Here is a 12,920-nt window from a genome sequence, read left to right on the forward strand (position 1 = left end):
CTGAGAGCTTGGGAAAGTCCCTTAATCTTTTGTTGCCTCAGGACCTCCATTCCCTCATTTAAAAGTTGAAAAAAAACAAAGCACAGGAGAAAACTGTATTTCCTTCCTCCTGCTTTTTGTCTTGTCTGGTCTTACAAAGACTTACTTACATGCCTAGCTCGATGCACCGTGAGCAGCCCCGTTCCCCGCGCAGGATGTATAAAATTCCACAAGCATGTAAGCAAGACTGGAGACTTACACTTTGCACTTTCCAGGCAGAGATTTTCACTTAATATGTCTTAATTCCTCTACTGGATAGGGTTTTTTTAATGAGATGACTGAGTGTTTGCATGCTACTGATGATAAAGGGGTGGAAGGTCATTTTCCTTAATGTCTGGATGTCTAAGTTAGGGTGAAAGTAACCCCTTACTTTAAATGCTCCTGGGATTTTATTGTTTTACTCATGCAGTGTTAGGATCTTGGGCAGAAGTCTTTTTAAATTATTTTATTTAAATCTAAATAATTAATATGCGTGCTTACAGTGGCCAGCCCTCATCTGTAGAAGAGCTGCTACTACATGCTGTTGTAATACACATAATAAATAATATAATTCACCTTATTCCAAGGCAGCAGTAGAAAATAATTGGTCACCAAAGAAGCGGAAAGTGTTAGAGCTTGGTTTTAGTAACCAAGATGGCAGAAGTTTACCAACTGGAGGTGTAAGGATTTTAGCCTATTGATTTCTATATCTTTAACAGCTAGCTCTGAGTTTAATTTTTCCCCCGCCCACGTGCCGCAGTCCCTGCAGCACACGGAGGCATGATGGAAAGCCCTTTGGGAATTCTCAGGGGAGGAGTACTCTCGCACTGCTAGGCCTTGCAAGGCATGACTGTTGAGCCAGCCTGTTCAAAGGCAATCTGTTGTTTCTGGTATGGCCCATGTTGTACAACAAGGAGTCCTGTTGCACGTTAAAGTCTAACGGATGTGTTTGGGCATAAGCTTTTATGGGTAAAAAACACTTTCTCGGTTGCATCTGACGAAGTGTTTTTTACCCACAAAAGCTTATGCCCAAATAAATCTGTTAGTCTTTAAGGGGCCACAGGACTCCTCGTTGTTTTTGCAGATACAGACTAACAAGGCTACCTCTCTGAGACTTCCCAGGAATGTACAGTTCAAAGGCTGACTGAACTATAAAAGTGAAGAGCAAAAACACCCCACGTTATATCTACCTACCTGTCCGTCCCTCTCTTCTCACCTAAGACAACGATGGACCTTAGGATCAAATCTAGCCTGAGAATTTGCTCAGCAGGGTACTGAAAACATACAATAAAATTTTCACCTTGAGCCAAGTCTTGTTTGTTTAATGCTAAGAAGAGTTTTATCTCTACTTTTCTTGTAACCATTTCTGATTTGAATGCCTCATTACTTGTACTCACTTAAAATCCTATCTTCTTTTGTTTAATAAACTTGCTTTATTCTTTAATAAAAACTAATCCACTATTGTGGTTAAATTGGGCCGTGTAACTCCTTTTAAAAAGAACAATTTGTTGTATATTGTTCCCTTACAGCTGTCGTTTTCAAAGTGGGTGGTCCACAGACGCCTTGCAGGTGGTCCACAGCTCTAGCTCAACCCACCGCAGCAGGGAGCCTGTACTGGTGCTCCAGCTTTGCACATCCCCCCACATCCCCCCACATCCACAAGGTTGGAGCGCCAGTGCCAGCTTCCTGCTGGGGGGCAGAGCGGAAGTCCCAAGCCTCGCTGCACAATCCAGCTAGCGGGGAAGATGTGGAGCCACAAGTAGCTCCATGAGTTGGCACTTCCCTCCCCCTCTCCCAGCTGGGGAAACAGCAGCACATGGACACCCTGAACTGGAGACTTTCCCCACTGCTCCCGTTGGCTGGCTGGATTCCAGCCAATGGGAGCAGTGGGAGGCCATGTTACACAGTGACTAGGAGCAGCAGACAGTGCGAAGGCAGAAAAGTGGCCCCTTTCCCCGCATACCCAGACCCTGTACTCCACCCCTTCACACACACACCCCACCAAGACCCTACATCCTCAGCCCACTCCTGCACTCCCCGCCCCGGGGCAGAAACCCTATCCCCAGCTCGCTCCTGCCCCCTTCTCCAGTCAGAGACCCTACCCCTAGCCCACTCCTGCTCCCTCCCCCCTGCCCAGATACCCCACTCACAGCCTGCTCCTGAATCCAACCTCCTACCCACACCTTGCACCTTAACCCTCTCCTGCACTCCACCTCTTGCCAAGATCCTGCACCCTCATCCAACTCACTGGCAGCGCTGTCCCTCACACTGAACCCCTCATTTTGCCCCCCCCCTCCCAGAGGGTCCACAAAATCCACTAACCCCAGAACTCCACCAGAGTTAATCTGGCCTATGGGAAGCCTTGAACCTCAGTCCTCCCTCCATGAGGCTGGAGTGCCAGGGGAATGAAGTGTCTCAGTCGGGAGCCACATCAGCGAGGGTTGCGGGGTTTTGAAGGTGTTTTTTCCCCCTCCTTCTTACTTGTGTGGTCCCCAACTGATTTTTCTGTGGGTCAGTGGTTTTCAAGCCAAAAAAAGGTTCCCCACCCCTGACATAAAGACAATGTTGAAACCTTTTGTGTTGAACATAAATTAATATTTTACTTTATTTAAAATAACATCTGCTAAACCAACATGAGAAAGTTAAAGCACTTAATCTGTTTAATGATTGCAGTTAACAAGGCATTGTCAGTTACAGTATAGGGATGGTAATCCTTCATTGGTCTGCACTGCACCCCGGAATGCCATTGTTTCTTCCTTACTTTACTAAACGAGTGCCTTGAAACAACGAAAGAGCTAAATATAGACGTGAACTATTTTAACTTCTTCACCGCAATCTAAATGTTCTTTTAGCTACAAAAGATGGAATTGCAAAAGCCCTTGTTCTGATTCATTATTAATTCATCTGCGTAAATTTGATATGTGGAATTTAAAACTGAACCAAACAAAGGCTAAGTGAGGTAATCGTCTAGTGTTTATCACACCATTGCCTCTGGAGAGCTGGCTACAAATGCTCCTCGCAGAAGGTCACAGGTAAAAGGACTGGTGAAAGTTTTGGTTTGAAATTTTTGGTGCCTCGTCTTAATCCTTTGTGGGCATTTGGCCATACTAAGAAAGCGCTACATAACTTGGCACAATTCTTGTTCTCTGCCCAGGAGGTAACCGTGACTGAGAAAGCAAGGATTTTGAAAATCAAGATTGAGGTACAATGGAGGACTTGCATAGAAAAGCTTGTACTGAGCCGCATTCTGATCAGTCACACCAGTATAAGTCTAGAACAACTCAATTGAAGAGTGTAGAAGAATTCAAGATTACCACCAGTGCAACAGAGCCCAGAGTTGAATTTATAGCATATTTCTGCATAATGTCTGGTTGTTAACCAAAGCTACTAAATCTTCTCTTTCACAATAATTAAATATATTCTGCATATTAAAATAGTAGGTAAAAAATTAACAAGAACATTTCATTTTAGAGTATTTAGGAGCGCTTCTGTTTCCTTGTTTTCGGCTATTTCTATAAGTCTCTCGTTCTTTCCGTGACCTCCCTGAGATAGCCAGTAAACCAAGAGAGTAAAAAAAAAAAATAGAAAGAAAGAAACAAAAAGTAATTATAAATAACACAATATTTTTAAAAATGTTTAAGGTCTGGTGTCAGAGGAGAAGGGCAAGCCTCAGAAATTCAGGATTTGCTATGCTTCTCTCCCTGGGTCCCTGATGAATCTGGCATATCTATGTACACAGCACACAGCAAATAGCACAGCTGTATGTATTCTCACTGCTATTTTTCTCTGTCATACATAATTCACAACTTGTTGCAGCCATTCCGCAAAGTTACATCTCCTTTAACATAATATACGATTGAGATGCAAATCCTTTCCCTTGTTGTTTTGAATAATGAGCCGACTCAATACTGATTTTCTTTCCTTTTTGTTTAAATTTCCCTTTTCAGTGTGGAGATGGCTTAGGCCAGGTGCAATGAAGGCAGGTACCATGCACAATGTAAATAAAGCACTGTGTGGCAGTGCTCTTCTGAACAGCTCCTGTCTAGTTCTTCATGACAGCTAGTCTATCTACCAAAGGGTATCTCTACACTATTGCCAGAGGTGTACGAGTAGACGTACACACGCAAGCTTTGATTTAACTAGCATGTGAAATATAACAGTCTAGCCACAGTTGTGCATGTAGCTGCATATACTTATCTAGAGACTTGGGTGGGAATATATTCAGGGAGCAAGTCCATGATTCTGCTCATGCCCCCAGGGCTAAAAGCTCAATCAAACCTAGTATGCGTACATCTACCAAGCTGGCAGTTTCATCTCCTGCTGCAATGCAGACATGTCCTCTGAATGCAACCTAGCATTACCTGCTCACACAAGGCACGGTTGGCATGGGTTGCATTTCATTGCAACATCAAGGTGACTTACCATTCTGAAGTAGACTATGGGTCAGATCCTTAGCTGGTGTAAGCGAATCACTCTCTAGAGAGGTCAGTAGAGCTACATCAAATTACACCAGCTGAACATCTAGCCCTCTGTGTCTAAGAATTAAGGCACCAAATGGTGAAGCAAAAGTCCTAGCTTTTAATTTTAGCATTATCTGAGTGAGTCATTTAACTGCTCAGTGCCTTAATACACCTTTCTGTAAAATGGAGCTAATGTTGCCCATCTACCTCACAGACGTGGGTTAGCTAAGAGACTGTAAGTGCTTTGGGATCCTAGGATGAAAGATTCTATGGAAACTCCTAAGCCATTCAAAACTCACCACACAGAAAGTTAAAAGGTACAGTTGATAGAAAAAACATCTTCTCCCTGCCCACGTTAGCATCAGGCTGTACCATGAGCCAACAAATTAGGAATTGCAGAAGTGCTGTATCTGAAGAGCAGATACCAAAAGAGGAACATAGTGTCAGCTAAATTCTGGTTAGGGCAAAGGCATCCTACACGAGCTGGCATGCAAGGGTTGTGTGGGGCTTTTCTTCCCTACCACCATATATATCTGGGGAAACTGGTCACATAAGAGGGGATGGAACCCACTACCTGGACAGTACTTGACACTTGCAGGCCACCTCCAAGAAGATCCTTCACTGGAAGAGGATACTGCCAATTAGGAAGCACGTGTGTTTTCCTCTTTCCTCCTCCCCACCCACTGAACAGACTGCCGAAGAATAAAACCACAACAATTTCCCAGATCTACCAAGAACATAAGAAAGACCCTGAGGAGATGCTGCCCACCTACAACTATCTAATTCCGGCGCAAACAATCTGCCTCCCAGCTGTGGAGGAGCAATCAGCGATGGAATCCAAAAGTAAAACAGAGTCAATGGAGACATCTCTGGCTCCAGCACTCCGCTAATTACAAAGGACAGCTATTGTAATTAGTGCCAGTGGACGTGGCCAAGTCTCCCCGAAACAACTACGGGGAATATTCAACCCTCATTCCCAACCAAAAACCATCTGTCTAACTGGAGAGCACAAAATGAAACACCTCCGTGCCAAATCCTTCCATTAAGTGTGTTAGTGTCACTAACCCAGCTGCAATGTGTGACGTGCAGGCTTTACATAGGAACTAGTTAGTGACGGAAAACCTCTCTTCGTATCCTCTCCTCCACCCCATAACAAATACATACAAGGAGACTGCCAGTTCCAACCTACTTCCTTCCCAGAGTGTTCCCTTCCAAATGGGTGTTTCAGTAAGCGAGGCTGGAGAAGAAGGAGCCAATAGAGAAAGAAAGCACGATGTGGAAAAACCATCAGGCAGCAATGCTGACATCGCATGTTTTGCAAAGGATGCTTGCTCCTGTCTATTCACTCACCACATAATTAAATTGTTGTACATACATGTTTGGTGACTTCTTACATGGCAACTAGCAGGGCCGTCCCTTGAATACTGAATTTGGGTGACTGCTTTAGGATTCTGCGCTTTAGGGGGGCCCTGAACTTCAATAAAATTGCAGCAGGCAGACAGGGAGGGGGGCAGCTGGTGGGCGAGGAAGCAAGCAGCAGGTGATTGGGGGTAAGGAGGAAGGCAGGCAGGAAGCTGGGAAGCAAGTAGAAGCTGGGTGAGCAGGATTGCCAAGCGGGCAGGTGCAACAGGCAAATGGTGAGCATCAAACTAGCAGGGAGGCTGAATGGGCTGTGCACCCTTTTAGGGACACCCCTGGCAATTAGAATCCATGAAAAATATAATAGAGAAATAAAGTTAAAAATATCAGTACCATGTAAATGATCCAGACACAGATCATGGAGAGATCAAGTCCTAGCTACTAGCTGTTATAAAGGTAACATAGGAAAGACATTACTGAACTGGAAAGCAGTTTCAACTTCTGTTCTGCCACAAACATCCCATTTGGTGTTCAGTAAGTCATGTAATCTCTCTTTGGTTCAGTTCTCCACCTGTAAAACGTGATAAAGGATAGGAGAAAAGAGAAGTATCTGTCTTGTCTAAAAGAATGCTTCTTGGGCCAGATATTTTACCATATGTATTAATCATCATAAGAGACAATGAGGCCCGCAAGCTTGGCTTCTGCTACAGTAATAACTATCAACAAGAAAGGACTGAAGGTTTTAGGCTGACATTGCTTAAGGGGCAGAGTTAAGGTTTTTTTGGTAATATATTTGCATGTGTGTGTGATAAATAATGCACATGTGTAGGATTGGGCTGAATGAAGGTGGTGCTTTCTACAACTTTTTATTGCTTGACTGCTATACTGGACGTATATTAAGCAATCCATAATTAAGTTATATGGATTGATTGTGGGTGTGCTTGTGCAACCGTAAGTGTAACACAAGACAGTGTTTTGTACTAGAATACGCACATGGAAGTTTCCAGTGTACTAGATAAATGTACATTATTATTTAATACAGATACTTCTCATTTCATGAAAATGCTAAATTTTGCTCCACATTTTAAAAGTCTTCATATTTTCCACAATATTTTATTGTAAATCTTTAATTCTTTGTTTCATAATGATTGCCTCCAAAAGACCATAAAATAATTCAAAAGAATACAGATCACATATAATAATTTTCAAGAATAATCCCCAGTGGATTCCAGCTAAATAAACCCATCTCAAATGTATTTTAAAATGGACAAGGCAAACTATGTTCTGGGAATTTAAATATGCGAGTGTCCCCACACAGGGATTTAATTTTTTTTTCTTTTACATCCTAAATCATTCTTAAGACTGTTCAGAGAAAATAACTTTTACCGCTTCGGAAACAATGAACATCAAAAGTAATGGGTTTCCCACCATGTGGATTACTCGTGGCTTTGTTAATGTCAGTAATGATTTCATTTCTAATCTAGATTTCTGGTAGAACGAGAATAAAATAACCTTCATATTCATGGTAAGACTCCCCTGGGCTATCTGAAACCACCAAGATGAAACTCCTAAAAGAAAAATTGAAGAAACCGAGTCAGTTAAGAAAAACCTGTATGTTTCATGCAATTAATAAGCATGTCTTCTTCTAAGTGTTATTTATCCCACCTTCCTATCAGATAACCTAGTCATAAATCCATCAGCACTGAGTCACCACTGTGTTCCTCTAGAGTGCAAGTGTAACTGAAACCTCAAAGCCACTTACAGATGTTGCTTTTTCCCTATTAAAGGCTAACAAGGTTCGAGTCAAATGCACTAAAACATAAGATCAATCTGGCATTCATAACAGCTTTGTCTCATGAAAGAGCCCCTGATAAGTCAGTGGGCAAATGTTTGGCCTCTGATTTGCATTGACTTGCACTACACAGACATTCAGATTGCTTGGCCTAGGAGGGTCAGAGGTGACGCACCTTTGGTAGAAAATGATTTAACAATCACTTAACAGTGGTTAACATCTGGTGCTTTGCTACATTAATTCTCATCAATCAGTTTTCATTCTACTTCCCATTAGTGTTTTTCTTTATTGCTTCATCGTCCCTTTATTATTGCTGTTCAATGAAGTACATACAGCAGATTAAATATTAAAACGATAAAAGACTACCAACTGCAAACATTTTATGTAAATAACATTAAGAGTTTGAGTTAAGCACAGGAAAGAAAATATGCAGATGACATCCTAGAGCAATTCAACAACTTGGAATTAAAACAAAAAAGAAAGAAAAAATGAAAAATCATCTTCCACAGCCAATTAGAATAGGAAGTGAGGAATAACCTATGTAACTGATCAATGGATGTTATTTGTATTTCACCCTTTGGGTTGCACTAATGGGGAGAGGCCTGACAAAAATCAGGCCCTTGGTCTCAGGTCTCCTAGAACATAAGCAACTACAGCCAGGGAATGACTAGGCTTGCAATCCTACCTGTGCAATATTGTACTCCTTGTACCTCTGGCTGCAATGTGAAGTTGGCAGCAGTGTGGAACTGACTAGTACACCACAGGCCAACATGCACTGCAATTTGAAATCCTAATCAGTTTTCCTCTGCTGAAAATGCTGAATGGAAATGGATGTGTCCGTATAACCATAGCCAAAGCCCTTGAAATTCTATACCCTTCACAGGCCTTTTTAGGGTAAGTACTCCCTTGAAAGGTCAGCAGCACACACATACACTCTCTCTCTCTCTCTCTCTCACACATACACTCATGCACGCACGCGTACATACGTAATCAACTGAGAATTCTAGGAGTCCTGTCATTAAATAAGCAAAATACGAGCAGCACATCAACCTTATTTGACAATTCTTTTTTAGTAAACACTTTTCACAATATTATTCTTGGTATATTAAATCTCTCTTTGGGTGCATCTAGATAGCACCCTTCTGTCAGAATAAGCTACACAATTTGTGCTATGCAAATTGCATAGCTTATTCTGTGTCTAGGCACTATTGCGAAAAATCCCTTAGCCCATGAGGGTTACAGGGATACCAGAATAGCGCACCCACTATTTCAGGAAATAGCCAGAGTGTTTAAAGATGCAGCGTTGCTATTTTGCGTTATTTCTGGTATCCTGAAATAGCACCACAGTCTAGATGTACCCTTTGTTCTCAGGGAACCGCCAGGCTGGATAACAGATACTGGCTCAGTGACATCAGATCTGGCAATGTTTACCATCAGATACTATCCAAACCATATATTTAAGAATGATGCTGACATCCTACATATTGAAATGCTGCAGTTAAATCACCTCTATCAATTGCACATTCACATTTCTATTCTGCACTCTGTGGGCATGGAATCGTGAAATTGAAGAAAGCCAAGTAGCCTGATTGTAACATCATCATCATCATCATATTGTTCACAATGACAACTCTCCTGATCAAAACATGGGGGAAGCAAAATACCCTGATGATACAATACACATCAGAGATAAAACTAGAACCAATCTAGCTAACAATGGGGGAAATATATACACGTTTTCATTCAAATGCTAAAGTGAATTTCTATTCAACCATGTTCACAACCCCCTTTGGTACTCAATTACCATGAAAATTTGAGAGCAAGAGCTTTAAGTATATTATAAGCCCAAATGCACTGAAATTCCCTGAACATTAATTTCAGGCTAATATATTTGATTTAATGTTTGCAGTTCAAACTGTTTTGATTCTTTACCAATCCAATCAAATAATAGAAACAAAGGAGGAGAAGGAAACCATGGAGAGATTCAGCAATGAGTGAAGTTCCAGCAACCATCATGGACAGTAAAAAAAGAACTGAAGGGATGTGGGGGTCCCTTATACCAGCACTATGAGCACACAGCACCAGGGGGCACTGAACCTGACCCACCAGATACCATTAAGGGAAAAAATTCTGGCAACTATTCTCAGACCACACACACACCTACAATGCAACAGACATAAGCAAGCACTAAAAGAACTTCCTTTATGACTCAGGTTGGGATTCCTTGTATCTTCCTAAGCAGCATCTGGCACTGTGAGAGAAAGGATATAAGAATATAGGGATTGCTGGTCCAATACAGTATGGCAATTCCTGTGTTCCTAACAACTAATAAGAGCTGCAGCCAAGTTTTGTAAGTGCTGCTTAAAAATACACTCCTAATTGTTTTGCCAGTAGCATTATGAAATCTTATAGGGAGGGACAAACCACTCACAAGAAGGATATAGTCTGGCCAGATAATCAGCTTTCTGCATAGGAATCCAGAGTAAAAAATAAGTTTTGTTATTAAACCTAACAACGATCTCTTTGCCATCCAAATAATTTTGCATTATATACGAGCAAAAGTTTAGTATCGCTAGTGTAGTGGAACTGACCCTGGAATCTCTGGAGCTTAGTTCATGAGCCTCTACCGTTGGAGCTAAAAAGCAGTTGGCTCTCAGCTAAGCTCTCAGCACACTCATTCTCTCTTTCTCTTTCTGTAAGTGGTCTAAGTGCCACTATTCGGCACAGTAGGTGTGTGGGTTACACTAGGAACAGACAGTCAGTATAACTCTGGAAATGAAGACTCTGTCCTATTCTCCCTTTGGCATGACCGCAAAGTTTGCAGCTAAGTTCTGGATGCAGCATCTTTATTGTAACTGATTATGCATGAAGCAAGAATGTTTGTTTTTTTCACTGATCAGGAGGAACTTGCTTTGACTTGAAAATTTACCTAATTAAGTTTATAAGCTTCTCATGAAAAATAAAGACGGAATATCAAGGCATCTTTGCTATTTAGTCGCATCATTCTTTGATGTTTTCTAGAGAGATAGGACGCCCTTCTAAGGATCTCACAGTGCCAAAACATGAGTCAAGACGACAAAGAATTTATCAGAAGATAGAGGATATCAGCTAAAATGAGAAGAAAAAAATACAAGACTACAAAGACAAATGCCATAAAAATAAAATTCATTAAAGGAAATCGACACACAATCCAACATTTGTGTTAGCTTTAAAAGTAGAGTGTGATGCTGTAATCCTAGCCTACTGCAGCGTAACAGGCAACAGCCCACAGGTCATACAACAAAGAGAAAGTCATTTCGAGGAGGGATGGGGAGAGTAACCTGTTAAATGAAAATCCAAAAGATCAGACAAACAGGCAAGTCCTAGGATCTTAAAATCAACCTGCTGCTTTATTGGGAATCAATTTAGCTCCCTTAGGATATGAACAGCATAATAGAAAGTCTTAAGACCTGGAAAGTGTATTGCTACTGAATTCTGTATGAGAGGCAAATATTAAATACTGGCAGCTATGCAGAACAAAAATGATATAAAACAAAAGTATGGATCAAGTTTCTGCACTAGACCTGAGCCTATAAACCCTTACTCAGATCAGTAGCCCTTTATTACATGATTAATTTATCAGCCTCTCTGACTTGGTGTCTATCTTCATCACCGTCCTCTTCTTCACACTAGAATCTTTAGCTTCCCCCTTTGAAACCACGCTCATCTTTTCCCTTCCCCACCCTCTGCACTGTTCCCCATACTGTACTCTCTCATCTGGTACCACATGCAACCTCTCACCCACCATCATGTGCAACCTCTCACCCATCTTTCCAACAGTGCCTCACCCACTCTTTCATTAGCTCCCTTTCAAATCTAACAAAACGTAATTACAAAAAACAACACAATGACCTCACATATGCAATCTATGCCAGTCATTTCTTTGTATTCCTTTATTTCCTCTGTTCCCCTTGCCTGTTTACAGTCCCTCGATTCCTCCCTCACCACTATCCTATCTCATCACCATCATTTCATTTGTCAGTACTGAGAGTTGCACAGCCATGGACAAGATTTTCAGAAGTGCCATTGACTTGGGAAGCCTCTGTCCAACGTGAGACTCTTCAGCTTGGGCCTATATTGGGAACTTACGTTGCTATAACTAAGTCACTTAGGAGTGTGGAAAATCCACACCCCTGAGTTGTACCAGCCTAAACCCAGCTGCAGACAGCGCTAGGTCAAGGGTAGGGCTTCTCCCAATGACAGAGATACTGCATCTAGGGGAGGAGGAGTACCTATGCTCACAGGACAAGGTCTCCCATCGGCATAAGTAGTGAATTAGAAGAAGTACTACAGCCGTGCAGCTGCAGCGTTGTATGTATAGACAAGACCATAAATGGGCCTGATTTTCAAGAAGAACCCTAAAAAAATCATGTCTATTTACAATGCCTTAAGATTGTAAAGAATGCCACAGAGAAAAAAAAAAGGCACCCAAAATCATTTGTCACTTTCATCTTGGCCTACGTGAAACACAAGAAACACCTATGAAGGAACTATGTACCAATATTAAATGACAACAGCCTCTTGGGCTTCAATGAAAGAACTCATAGAGGGTTTGCAGAGATCTACACTCCTTATTTTAGCAGTTGGACATCTCAGAGTTGTGAAAGGTTCCGAGCACGCCAACCAACGACAATATTGGGCTTTTTAGTAAAAAAAAGAAACAAACCTACTTTCACAGAGCAGAAAGGATCATAGAACTGGAAGGGAGCTCAAGAGATCATCAAGAGCAGACTCCTGCCCTCATGGCAGGATCAAGCACCATCTAGAAGATTCTAGATCATCCCTGACAGATGTCTGTCTAACCTGCTCTTAAATATCTCCAGTGATGGAGATTCCACAACCTCTCTAAGAAATTTATTCTAGTGTTTCACCTCCCTGACAGGAATTTTTCCCTGGTGTCCAATCTAAACCCTCCATGCTGCAGTTTAAGCCCATTGCGTCTTGCCCTACCATCAGAGGTTAAGGAGAATAATTTTTCTCCCTCTTCCTTGTAACGCCATTTTAGATACTTCACAGCTGTTACCATGTCCCCCCCTCAGTCTTCTCTTTCCCAAACTAAACAAACCCAGCTCTTTCATAGATCATATTTTCTAGACAGTTCATCATTTTTGTTGCTTTTCTCTGGATCTTCTCCAATTTGTCCACATGTTTCCTGAAATGTGGTGCCCAGAACTAGACAGGACACTGCAATTGAGGCCTAATCAGTGCAGAGAAGAGCCACCCTAAAAACCATTGTTATGTAACATCCATAG

The 12,920-nt window shown here is 41.8% G+C and overlaps 1 protein-coding gene across 9 annotated transcripts in view; it reads right to left on the reverse strand.

Annotated features, from left to right (window-relative positions):
- Positions 1-12,920, reverse strand: part of SEMA5B (semaphorin 5B) — a 372,195-nt gene that overhangs the window by 195,303 nt on the left and 163,972 nt on the right. The window contains exon 1 of one of the 9 annotated variants that reach the window (XM_075933116.1): positions 7,350-7,368. The exons of the other annotated variants lie outside the window; for them this stretch is intronic. The gene's annotated coding sequence lies outside the window, so the exon portion shown is untranslated. Of the gene's footprint in view, positions 1-7,349; positions 7,369-12,920 lie in introns of those variants that run through there. 9 annotated transcript variants of the gene reach the window in all.

The sequence above is a fragment of the Pelodiscus sinensis genome, chromosome 7, assembly GCF_049634645.1.
Source record: "Pelodiscus sinensis isolate JC-2024 chromosome 7, ASM4963464v1, whole genome shotgun sequence".
Classification (NCBI taxonomy): Eukaryota; Metazoa; Chordata; order Testudines; family Trionychidae; genus Pelodiscus; species Pelodiscus sinensis.